Source organism: Nomascus leucogenys, unplaced genomic scaffold (assembly GCF_006542625.1).
Source record: "Nomascus leucogenys isolate Asia unplaced genomic scaffold, Asia_NLE_v1 Super-Scaffold_258, whole genome shotgun sequence".
Lineage (NCBI taxonomy): Eukaryota > Metazoa > Chordata > Mammalia > Primates > Hylobatidae > Nomascus > Nomascus leucogenys.
The window spans coordinates 2,710,863-2,723,553 of NW_022095769.1; positions in this window are offsets into that span (position 1 = coordinate 2,710,863).

Genomic DNA, 12,691 nt, shown 5'->3' on the forward strand with positions numbered 1-12,691 from the left:
TCATCTCCAGGCTCAGAGATAGCTGGGCAATTGTAAAGACCTGTGGCTCTCCCTAGACTTTATTAGTCACTTTGGAGCAAGGGGGAGTCAACTTGGATTTAAAAAGCTCTGCCTGGGGAGGGATAGCATTAGGAGATATACCTAATGCTAAATGACTAGTTAATGGGTGCAGCACACCAACATGGCACATGTATACATATGTAACAAACCTGCACGTTGTGCACATGTACCCTAGAACTTAAAGTATAATAATAATAAAATTAAGAAAAAAAAAGCTCTGCCTGGCTGAGTGTGGTGGCTCATGCCTGTAATTCCAGCACTTTGAGAGGTCGAGGCAGGCAGATCACCTGAGGTTGGGAGTTCGAGACCAGCCTGACCAACATGGAGAAACTCCATCTCTACTAAAAATACAAAATTAGCCGGGTGTGGTGGCAGGCACCTGTACTCCCAGCTACTTGGGAGGCTGAGGCAGGAGAATCGCTTGAGGCAGAGGTTGTGGTGAGCCAAGATCGTGCCATTGCACTCCAGCCTGGGCAATAAGAGTGAAACTCTGTCTCAAAATAAATACATAAATTAATAAATAAAATAAATAAAAATAAAAAGCTCTGCCAGGGAGTTCTGATGCTTAGCCAGGTTTGGGAACCACTTGTCTGGCTTACCCCACACTGGATTAGGCTGCCTCAGACAGCATGGGTAACTCTTACTAGCCTTAAAAGGGTGACTTCAGGCTGGGTGTGTGGCTCACACCTGTAATTCCAGCACTTTGGGAGGTTGAGGTGGGAGGATCACTTGAGCCTGGGAGTTTGAGACTAGCTTAGGCAATGTAGAGACCCCATCTCTACCAAACAACAACAACAGCAACAAAATTTGCCAGGCATGGTGGTGCACACCTATAGTCCCAGCTACTCAGGAGACTGAGGCGGGAGGATTGCTTGAGCTCAGGAGGTCGAGGCTACAGTGAGCTATGATCGTGCCACTGTACTCCAGCCTGGGTGACAGAGGGAGACCCTGTTTTTAAAAAAAAGTAATTTTAGATTTCAGCTTTCCTTCCACCCTGGCATAGAGTGTAAGCAAGGCAGACTGGCAGCTGTTGTAGGCTCCCTCCCCGCACTCATCCTGGATGATTACATGAACTGAATGTAATCATTCACAACCCTTGCCTTTACAGCTGGCATGTCATTTAGCTTAATTACAGCATGCAGTGGTATTTCAACTCGAGGAATCTAAAAAAGCAATAAAATGAGTTTTGCAAATTGTTAGGAAGGCAATGAAGACCTTGAAACTGCAATTTACTAAGCATTGCTTTCAATTATTTTGCATTCTCCAGCCATGACTGTAAGTTATTCACTAGCAGCCTGGAAAGCCAAGCAGGTAGTGTGTCATGTGGAGGGTATTTCATGTCTCCTGAATGCACACTATATGCTGGGGAGGTGGCTGGAGGCTCTGGGAGTTGCCTTGGCTATGGGAGGGGATTGATTATTCTGAGCACATGTTCTTCTCATCAGGCACCTGATAATCATGCTTCCTCCAAGACTCTCCAACCGTGGGCTCTGGCTGGTGTGGGGTGACCTTCAGCAAGGGGCTCCCTTCCCCTTTACTCCCTGCTATCTACTACTGTCCTCAGAAAGCATGAGGAAAGAAGTGTGGGAAGCAAAGCAAGTCCTTTAAAGATTTAGGGTTGGTGCCTGTTTTTTCTGGCTGTCTCATTTCTTTTCCTGGCATACTTCCTGATTCATCTTAGTCCTTGAGTATGTACTTCTTGGGGAGCCATTTGAAAGGGAAAGTCTGTGGCCTCTTTTCACCACCCTGCTTTCTCAAGCGTAGGAGTCTTGTGACAATGATAATAAAATAGGACCCTATCCATCTGAGAAAGGGGAAGCAGCAGCAGCAGGAAGTCTCAGCCAGCATGATAAGCAGGAGCAGAATGCCAGCTGCCTCAGCAGCCATGCCAGGCAGGAGAGCAAACACCTAAATCCTGTTGGCAAAGCCAGCAAGACACTATCACACTGCGGCCAAAGCAAACAGGAGCTGAGACAGGCCCACTGTAATGGATTCTCACTTCTGCCTGGATCTGGCAGAGGGTGAGACTAAGGCAGCTGAGCCCACGTGACAGGGCATCAAGTAGCCATGGGGATGCTCACACCCATCCCTGGGCTGGGGCCCAAGCTGGACCCTTGCCTTCTTTGCCATGGTCTCTTTTCTTTTCTTTTTTTCTCTTTTCCTTTCTTCCTCATTCTCTTTCTTTCTTTTCTTTTTTTTTTTTTTTCTTACAGGGTCTTGCTTTGTCACCCAGGCTGGAGTGCAGTGTCTAGATCATGGTTCACTGCAGCATTGACCTCTTGGGCTCAGTGATCCTCCCAACTCTCCTCACTGAGGAGCTGGGACTACAGGCATGCACCACCACGTCTGGCTAGTTTTATTTTGTAATTTTTTTTTTTAAGATATAGAGTCTCACTATGTTGCTGAGGCTGGTCTCAAACTCTTGGTCTCAAGGGATCTTCCTGCCTCAGGCTCCTAAAGCGCTAGGATTACAGGCGTGATCCAAGCCACCTCGCCTGGCCCACGGTCTCCTTTCAATTTGGTCCAGGCCAAGGAAAGGCTGATAATGAAAAAGCATTGTCACATATATTATGTGGTTGATTCTTCACAGCAGTTCTGTGAGATCAATATTATCCTCATCTTATAGATGTGAACACTGAGGCTTGGGGATATCAAGGACACAGAGCCAGGCCTTAGTCTCAGGCCTCTGACTCAGTGTCTGCTGCCGATCTCATTTCCTCCACCCTTCCACCTCTCCACCCCAAACTCTCCGTGTCAGTTCCCACAGTCCCTTCATGGGCTGAGCTCCCTCAGTCTAAATGGGACTTGAGTTCTTTTTTTCTATTTCGTAGTTGAGAAACAAAGACTCCAGAGCGGGGGTGGGGCTGGGGGTATTTTTTGTTTCTAAACCAGGAAACAGCTAGTTGACATACTTGATTCTGTCTACCACACCCACCAACATGAATGGAGGTCCAGTGAGAAGTATATGTTTACAAATATTTTCAATCATTTTGCTATATTAGCAGCATCCCCCTCTGTTATTAAAACGTGAAAGATCTGAATCAAGACCTCTTGTTTTTAATGCCATAATTTGGTTGTGTTTGGACATAGCCTGAATAGACCCCTTTATGACCTGAAGCTTCTTGGTGTCTCTAGGGCCCAATGTACCTATGAAAATTCATATCCTTCACCACCTAGTTGGGAAATTTATATTTATTAATGGAGAAATGCACAGTAGCTATATTCATATCTAAAGGAAAGACTGGGCTTCTATTGAGAGAAGAAAAACCAGCTGTTGGATAAGACATTCCCTTCTGGTTCTCCATTTCCCAGCAGATTTGCTGATTATTGAAATGATTTCTCAATCGCTCTGTTGGAAGGGAAAGGACGGAAGAAGGAAAGAGGAATCGTTTATTGGACTCAGAGCCAATTCACCGTTTTGTTTTGTTTTGTTTTCCCCTGGCCTTTTCATTTGCTCTGCTTCTAGGGATCCTAAAGGAAAATACCATTCAACAGAAGGGGCCGTGGAAACTGTAGGTGGAAGGCATGATTGGAATGTCTCCTCCATTCCCCCATATCTGAAGTGGGTAGTTATAGCGCAGGTGGGGATTCTGCAGGAAAGAGCCAGGCCTGCGTGCGTAAGGCTGGCTTGGAGGTCCTGTTGAGGAAGGCGCGCTGGGGAAGCTTCTTCCTAGCGAATTTGCCTGGAATTGGAGGTTAGGACGCCCAGAGGGGAAAATCATGCCCCCTCCCCCAACAGCCCAGTCCCGAGTCCTTGAGCCCCGCGCTCCTTGGCGGAAAAAGATCCCGGGTCGAGCCGGGCGCGGTGGCTCACTCCTGTAATCCCAGCACTTTGGGAGGCCGAGGCGGGCGGATCACGAGGTCAGGAGATCGAGACCATCCTGGCTAACACGGTGAAACCCCGTCTCTACTAAAAATACAAAAATTAGCCGGGCGTGGTGGTGGGCGCCTGTAGTCCCAACTACTCAGGAGGCTGAGGCAGGAGAATGGCGTGAACCCGGGAGGCGGAGCTTGCAGTGAGCTGAGATCGCGCCACTGCACTCCAGCCTGGGTGACAGCGAGACTTCGTCTCAAAAAAAAAAAAAAAAAAAAAAGATCCCAGGTCGACGAGAAAAGTGCTTCCCCGACGCTGAGCCTCGCAGGCGGGGCCCAAGCCCAGGCACCGCCTACGCGCGCCCTCCGCCGGAGCGCATCCCGGCTCCAGCGCAGAGCCCGAACCCGCACCGCGGCCGCATGCAACACAGGGCCAAAGGGCCTTCGCTCCAGCGGGGTCGGAGAGAAATCCACCAGAGGCTGGAAGAAGCAGGACCGGGAGTCTCAGTAGAAATGCTCAGGGCAGGGCCAGACCAGCCCGTTCCCTCTCGCTGTTCTGCTGATTTCGCCCAAGCGGCTCCGGCTCTGAAGCCCCAAAGCCTCAGAGGTGAATTCGGTTCCGGAAGGAGCGTGGAATGGGGCTCCTCCGGTTCCTGCGCGTAGGCGACATTGTTAAGGTAGCGCGTATTATGTGCCAAGCACTGGGGCAAAGCGCTTTTACAAGCTTTATTATCCCCAAAACCACTTTATGAGGGGAATACGAGCCCCATTTACAGATGAAGAAACTGAACCCGAGAGAGTGTAAACCAGTATGTGTCCCAAGCAAGACTGGACGGGGCCGGTGACTCCACGGCCACGCGGGACCTCTGTAGCCCTTCCCCGACCACAGTAGTTTGAACTTGAACTGCAGACACGGAATTCTAGTGCGGAGATCAGTGTGAAGCCACAGAGGGGAACAGCGCTTCGGGTTCCAGCGTGGTCACTTTCATTCCGTCACTGTTCCCATTAGGACTCCAGAGGAAGACTGGGAGGGACTGGTGGTTACGCCAATTTTACAGTGTAGGAAACAGGTTTATGTCCAGGTCATAGCTACTGAAGAGACAAGAGCCCATCCCGGGAAGGTCTTCTGATGTCCCAAACCCAGGAAGAGCTTTCAGCCAGGGCGTTCATCCTGAATTTTTCATGTGCCACGTAAATGGGGTGCTGAAACAGACCCTGAGGAGTGTTGCTGCCACGGCACCTGGCCCTCCACAGAGCCCTTAGGTCTCCAGGTGTGGAGGACCACTGCGTGAACGACGAAAGGGAACTGAGCTCTCCCTTCTTCCCTTCCTCCCTTGCTTCTTTGCTTCCTTCCTTCTGCTCACGGGCTGTGGAGAAGAGTGGGCTTGGGTGATTTTCCTTTGATTCACTTCCCAGTCATCCTAGTCACTCGGCTGAGACGGGGCAGAGGCCAAGTGTCCGAGGGATTTTTTCTGGGACACGCGCAGTTTGGCCTTGGCAAAAATCCGAGAGGAAGATGAGGCAGGCGGGACATTATTTTAGTCGCTAAGCACCGGGCTTTGCAGCGCTGGGCTCGCCACTGCATTGATTTAATTCCAGCATCAACTCTGCAGTTATTTTACCTATAAGGAGACTGTGTTCAGGGAGATGGAGACCGTTGCCCGGGCCTGAAGCTGCTGGGGAATGGGACTGGGGTCTAAGCCGGGTCTATGTAACCTCATAGCTTTGCCCTGCTCTGCTCTGCCGGTGGCCCAAGAATGGAAATAGGAGTCAAAACAGCCTCCCTCCACACCATCAACATTAAAAATGACAGCCACGAGATTCTTTCTTCTTTTTTTTTCTTTTATTTTCGATGAGAGTCTCGCTATATTGCCTAGGCTAGAACTCCTGGCCTCAATCGATGCTCCCACTTCCATCTACCAAAACGTCAGGATTAGGCCGGGCGCGGTGGCTCACGCTTGTAATCCCAGCACTTTGGGAGGCCGAGGCGGGCGGATCACGAGGTCAGGAGATCGAGACCACGGTGAAACCTCGTCTCTACTAAAAATACAAAAAATTAGCCGGGCGTGGTGGCGAGCGCCTGTAGTCCCAGCTACTAGGAGAGGCTGAGGCAGGAGAATGGCGTGAACCTGGGAGGCGGAGCTTGCAGTGAGCCGAGATTGCGCCACTGCACTCCAGCCTGGGCGACAGAGCGAGACTCCGTCTCAAAAAAAAAAAAAAAAAAAAAAAAAAAAAGAAAAAAAGAAAAAGAAAAAAAAACCGTCAGAATTACAGGCATAAGTAACTGAGCTCAGTCCAGTAACCATTTTCTTAAGGTTCAGTGACAAAGTCCCTCCCCAAGGAGTATGGATTTCCACTCTTGTGCTAGGGAGTTGAAGTATGTGCCTCTAATCCTTCACAGATGCCCACTCTCACTTCCGAGAAACGTCCTTCAGGTAATTCTTAACAAACTGGCATCTGGAAGCTGTGCCCTCCAGCTTCCCCCGCCACCCAGCCCTTCCAGCTTCCCCGTCATTTCCACAGTCGCATTCCCGAGGCCCGCGTGAGCCGTTCTTTAGCCGGACAGAAACTACGCCCCATGTGATTGATGCTCCTGCCTTGGCCTCAAGTAGGCAGCGTGGCTGCCCGCTAGGAAGGCTGCCCTGGTTTCCCGGCAGGAGAGAGGATTTCAGAGGTCTCCTCCACTCAGAATCCCTCCTTCCCCCTTCCCTCCCCCTGCCGCCCCTTCTTCCCTCTCCTTGCCGGCCCCTCCTTTCTAGTCCCAACAGTTTCCAAAGCGCAGAGGATGTTTACCCGGACGGCCTGAGTTCGCAAGCCTGATTCACCGCAGGGAGTCTCCCGAGCCTGCCCCCACCCGGACCCGGCTCTGCCAGGGCGAGGAGATCACGCTTAGAAACCCCACCCTGCCGGGCCAAGAAACACCCCCCACAATCCCTAGCCTCCCAGGCATCCCTACCGCGCCTAGGCCCTTCCTCCCAAAGGCGCTGGCCAGGCCCAGATGCGCGAAACCGTGGGAGAACCCGGAGGGGGCCCTGGGCGCTCTTCCCCCCACCCCCAGTCCCATCACTGCCCCTCGCTGCCAAAGATAGAGGGTCGGGGCTGAAGAGAGGGTAATGCGCTCCATTTCACCTCCGATTCATTTTAAGACTCGGGCGAACCAACCTGGGGCATTCCTTGACGAATGAAAAGTTTCCGGTTTACTCCCAAACCCGGCTGAGAGACGCTCCTTCAGGCTTGGTGACGGAGGCCATGAGGCAGAGACAACTTGTTCCGTTTCATCAGCCAGGAGTTGGGAGTTCAGGGGATTTCCAAGTGAATCTCAGGATGAAGGGACGTTTGTCTTCTCCCTGGGTCCTCTGAGGATGTTCCCCTTCCCTTCAGAACCCTGAGGGGGGTTAATATTTCACCAGTCACTGCCTTCCTCCCTTTCCTCTCACCTGGGGGCTCCAAGACGCACCCCAGCCCCTAACCCAGCCACTACCTTGTCCCAGGTTGGGTCAGTGGAGCGGGCTGTCCCCCAGGCAGCCCCTCCTCACCTGCACCGTCCCAGCCCCGGCTGGCGTCTGCCTGAGCTTGTTGCCTCGGCCCCCACCTGACCCCGACGCACTGATAAGACCTCAGACGGCCAAACATCGTTAACTTCTTTGCCTTTCTAGACTTCTCAGCCTGTCCTTTTCCCGACCCCAGGCTACAGGGTCGCCTGGAGGTGCATCTGTGCTTTCCTAGGCGGTGGACGCCACCACACCACCGCTGTCTTTCGCCATACCCTCCACCCCAGCTGCCACCCCTCCTTCAGGCTTCTCGAATGCAGCAAACTTTCTGTGACACCCAGGTGGTCTAACAGTGTCCTCTCACCCTCTACCCCACCACAACTCGCTTGCCTGCCTGGACACTGACTGCCTCAGAAGAGCTCCAGGAAACAGTAAAACTAAAGAGAAAGAAAGAGGACGTTGATGTCAGGTGCAGTGGCACTCACCAGAGAGGGCAGAAGGTCAACATGATTTCAGAAATTGAAGCTTAAAATCCTTCCCCACTCTACCCTGAATATGAGGGGAAGAGGGAAGAATTGAGTTGTCCACTCAGACTGTTAATATTAAAATATATTCTCAGCTTCTTATTTCCCTTTGCTTTTAAAGATCTTGCCCACAAATGGGATCAGACTGATAGGAGACAGCATCTACACTGAAACAACCAGTTGATGGGAAGCATCAGGATGATTTTGGCTTCCCCCTGGTATCATGGAGTGTGGACAAAGCCTGTGTGAGTTAAGGCCCCAGGTTTGCAGCCCATCTGTCCAGGGTGGAGGGAGCTGCCATTAGAAATCCGGTCTTTCTTGCTGCAACTGCTTGCTTCGGGCACCCCCACTGCCACCACCGTGCAACACTAGCTCCACCCTTAGATTCTTCCCCAGCTCTTTCCCCACACTCTGGAAGACAAGCGGCAGACAGAGAAGCAGAGTGGAAGCATGGGGAATGGCATCCATGCACACCCGAAGGCACTGGTATCCGCAAGGGAGGGCGGAAATGTCTGCTGTGGGGACGGGAGCTTTTCCTTCCTGGAAGGACCACCTCCCTTTCTAGACAGGAGCAGACATCTTAAGCACAAGTGTTCAGTTTACACTAACTCAGGCAATTGTTTGGACAAATCATTTTATCACCTGAAATAACCTGATAATGGGACCAAAAAGTTATGTTGTTTGGTCAGAAATAAGACAAAGCCCCTCAGGCCACAGCTAGCAGAAGTCTTTTGGCAAAATAATAATAATAAATCATTATCTGAATAATTTTTTTGTTTTTGTTTTTAAGACAGACTCACTGTGTCATCCAGGCTGGAGTGCAGTGGCTATTCACAGATGTGATCATAGCTCTGCAGCCTCCACCTCCTGGGTTTAAGCAATCCTCCCACCTCAGCCTCCCAAGTGGCTGGGACTACATGCATGTGCCATCACCCCAGCTAATATTTTTTGCTTTGTTGGCCAGGCTGGTCTCTAACTCCTGGCTTCAAGTGATCCCTCAGCCTCAGCCTCCCAAAGTGCTAGGATTACAGGCATGAGCCACCGCACCGGGCCATAAATGATTTTTAAATAAAAACTTAAAAATTCAATTTACCAAATCCTGTACCCCACGTCCAATAATTCTGAGGGGGTAAAACTTAACAACAAAACCTTGGGGGAAAGTGTATCTCTATTTCAAACTTTAAACGCTGCGGTGAGGCATTTGAGGCTGACTGAAGTCCCTTCCACCTTGGAAGCTGCTGGCAAGTTCCTAGCACACAGAGCATGCTCTGGAAATGTGAGTGATTTCCTCTCCTGCATTAGGGAGACCAGGCTCGGAGCCATGGAACTCTGTAAGGCCGATTTCTCTCTTTGCCTTTCCTCTAAAAATCTGCCTTCATGTTTTGGCTGTTTCTTGTCTGTGCTCCAGGTAGGATAAATGGGCACAAACCATTCTGTCTTCCAAGTAATTCGTGGAAGTGGCTGGAATGCGGAATTGAGGCATAAACCCCGGCAAAATGCTGGCGATGGCGCCTTTTCACACCAGGGGAAATTCGGTGCGGTTGAAAGGGCTGCTTTTGCGACCAAGACTGGGAATGCGGAGCCCCCACCTGGAGACTTTGGGGCGATTGGCTGAGCGCGGGGGTCCAGAGAAAGATGCGGTGCTTCTCGAGAGCGCGAGAGTGGCCTCTGAGGCCCCTAGGATCATCCCTTCGACCCCTGGCTTTCCTACCTGGCCCCCAACTCCTGCCCCGCCAGCCCTCCAGACCCAGCCCAGTCCTTACTGTCCCACTCCTAAGCAGCCTCCTGTCCTCCAAGGAACATACATAAGCTCATGGCGATCACTAGGTCCCAGGAGCTGGGAATGGGGACCGGCTGCTTTCTCTCAGTTCGCCGAGAACTGGAGGCCAAGGCGATCGACATCCCTCTGCCTGACCGACACCCCTCTGCCTGGGAGGAAGGGGTAATGTCAACAAGCCAGGTGCCTGGAGGGGCTACAGTTTAGACCCTAACCTACTTTCCTTCTAGTGGTTTTCCGTAAGGCTCAGGCATGGGAGGCTGATGACCTGCGGAGGGGAGTTTGCCCTAGGCTGAGGCTTAGAGCGAAAGAGGCTGCCGCGGTGGGGGTGGGGATGCGAGAACTGAGGTCTTGATGTTCTGCAGTGATCCAGCCCTTTCCATCCCGGTCCAACGTGGAACTTTTCCGTGTCTTCTAACCTTAAAGAGAGTCAGAGATGGCGAAGAAATGATTAAGAAACAAAACAAACCTCTCCCCATTTTTTAAATAAGGTCGGAATTCCATAAGAGAAAAATATCTAAGCTGACAATAGTCGACATTTGGCATCCCCTCTATTTTGTCCTCCATCTCCAGGAAAAATTTTCGGGAAAATTCCAGTAAGTATAGACGGAGAGACTTTACATTAGTCACGAGCATAACTTTTACTGACAAAACCAAACCGAAACACAATCCTACATTTTAGCAAAATACCATAAAAACAAATTATGAGAACAACGAAACACAAAATACGATAAAAACAAATTACGAGAACAATGAAAAACAACAGAAAATGGGAAAACATGAACAAAGTTTTCTGGAAAAGAACATACAAATTGCTTGTAATTCTGAAAATACGTTCAACCACTTCAAAATTTTAAAATGCACAAGTCCTTTGAGATCATCCATTTCTAAGAATATATCATACAGATATACTTACATATACACAGAATAGTGTATATTGTGTGCACCACCAGAAAAAAGAAGAAAATAAAATTGGAAACTAAATATTTCTCAATTGTCATCTAATTACATAAGATATATTCAGAAAACAAAATGGAACCATCATAAAGGAAGAGACAGTAGTAAAGATAAAATCATCATTAAGATGCACTAAGTTTTTAAAATAAAAGGCAAAATATAAAGCTCGGTATGTGGAATGCTGTCATTTGTGTTAAAAATTTTATTTATATACATTTCTCTAAGGATACTATGGGAATAGTAGTTGCTTCTTGGAAGGGAAGCTGGGATAAGAGGTGAGAGGAAGATCTATTTTACTTTTTAATATATGTCCCCAATGTAACTTTTGACTCTTTCCTTTAGCATACATTACCTATTTTTTCTTTTTCTTTATTTTATTAAAAAACATAGAGACGGGGGTTCTCACTCTAATGCCCAGGCTGGTCTCTAACTCCTAGGCTCAAGAGATGCTCCCGTCTCAGTCTCCCAAAGTGCTGGGATTACAGGTGTGAACCACTACACTGGCCCCTATTTTTTAAAGATAGATTAAAATCGGGAAATTATTTTAGTAGTGTTTGTTTTTAAATATGTAGGTAATAAAACTACTATGGACAATTTTGAAAATATGAAAAATTTTAAATTAATTACATTTCTGCTTATTAAGGTCTGGTCTACATGCTCTTTATCACAACTAAAAGGCAGAGTTTTCTCAGATAATTAAAACCAATAAAAATCAGACTGCTGATTTAATAATTCGTTCTTTAAAATAAAAACTTTTTTCTGAGGCGAGCTTTCAGAGCTTAATTCAACAAGAACGATACCTAAGCAGCTGCTTAAGCTGGTAGCCCGGGTTAAAAAAAAATTGTTGGGGGATGGAAATAGATACTAATTTATTTTTAGCTCGCAAAGCAGCTCTATACAGCTGAGATCGACTGAAGAGTGAAGAGGAGAAATTATTTGCACCATTCACACCAAAAACTAAGCCAAACTTTGATGGTTTGTTTCCAAGTTGAAACCTATTTGTTGTTGCTGGGCTTCCCGAGTTCTCCAGGTCTTTCCGGCAGCGTAGATCTTCGGACCTTTTCGCCCTGGGACCCGGTGGAGCCCGCTTTAGGAGATCCTGTTTCGGCGGCTACTTGGCCGGCGGGAGTCAATGCGCGACACTGGGGCTGTTTCTGGGTGGAAGCCTTTGGAGGAAGCGAGGGGGCCCTGGGAGTGGAGCATGGGCCGAGATGGCATTCACCATACCCCGATGGCAATAGATACTCCTGGAGGGCAACGCCTCCCTCTGCGCCCCTCTGCGTCCCCGCTTCCGCCTGGGTAGGCGGTGGGTGACCGAGCAGCCGGAGGAAGGAAATGGGGAGACCCTCTCTCTCCCGACCCACAGCCCAGACCGCTGGGCCCGGCTTCGGGCCATCTCGCCGGATTGGACTGTTCTGCGTGCATTACTCAAAACACAGCCAGCCCTCTGTGCCTGCGTCGGTTCTTGGGGATGTGGTGAGGAAGCCCGCAGGCCGAGAACTCCCATGCTCTCTCCACTGAGCTGGAGGCCCAGGAGAAACATGGGGCGGGAGCGGGGAGGCGGCTGGAGGCCCCTGTGGGTCCGCTGCTTCCCGCTGGACGGCGGCGCGGGCTCGGCGGCGCGGGCTCTTGATGTCCCTGGAGCGACCTGAGACAGACTCCAACCCACGTAGGAGAAACACGGGTCTTGGGTCTGGGCCCCTACCCACAGATTTGTCCGAATTCTCTCCTTTCCTCCCCGGACAATAGCCTCAGCTGTCTTCTGAGTCCTCCGCAGTAAAAATATAGAGAAACTGAGACATGGAAATATAAGGAGATATGCCTGAACCGGGTCAAGAAGGGAATCTTGGGGATGCTTTTGTAGTCAGCAGGAGCCTTGGCGACCCTGGAGGATCAATCGTGATGGGGAACAGGCAGATAAGGATGGCCCAAGGTGGGGGTGCGGGGCATCTATGCCAAGAGAGGAGTTGCAGAATGGACAGAAAGATCCCTCTCCCCCGGAGTCCCCAGAAGGAGCCCCGGGAAGGGGGACTCTGACTTGAGAACCAGTAAGCGAATTTCCCAGGCTT